The 221-nt window shown below is 42.1% G+C and overlaps 1 protein-coding gene across 1 annotated transcript in view; it reads left to right on the top strand.

Moving 5' to 3' along the window:
* Positions 1-221, top strand: part of LOC122544029 (serine/threonine-protein kinase MRCK gamma-like) — a 16,445-nt gene that overhangs the window by 3,495 nt on the left and 12,729 nt on the right. The gene's annotated exons all lie outside the window — the stretch shown is intronic.

Here is a 221-nt window from a genome sequence, read left to right as displayed (position 1 = left end):
TTATACTTTTTCTCTTTTAACTTTATGTGTTTCTTAACTTCCCTCGTCAGCCACGGCCACCCATGCCTCCTCCTAGGATCTTTCTTCCTTTTTGGAATGAACTGATCCTGCATCTTTTGTATTATACACAGAAACATCTGCCATTGTTCCTCCATTGTCATCCCTACTAAGGTATTGCACCATTGCACTTTAGCCAGCTCCTCCCTCATAGCTCCATAGTT

The sequence above is a fragment of the Chiloscyllium plagiosum genome, chromosome 45 (genome assembly GCF_004010195.1).
Source record: "Chiloscyllium plagiosum isolate BGI_BamShark_2017 chromosome 45, ASM401019v2, whole genome shotgun sequence".
In the NCBI taxonomy this organism is placed as follows: Eukaryota; Metazoa; Chordata; class Chondrichthyes; order Orectolobiformes; family Hemiscylliidae; genus Chiloscyllium; species Chiloscyllium plagiosum.
This window is presented reverse-complemented; position numbering and strand designations above follow the sequence as displayed.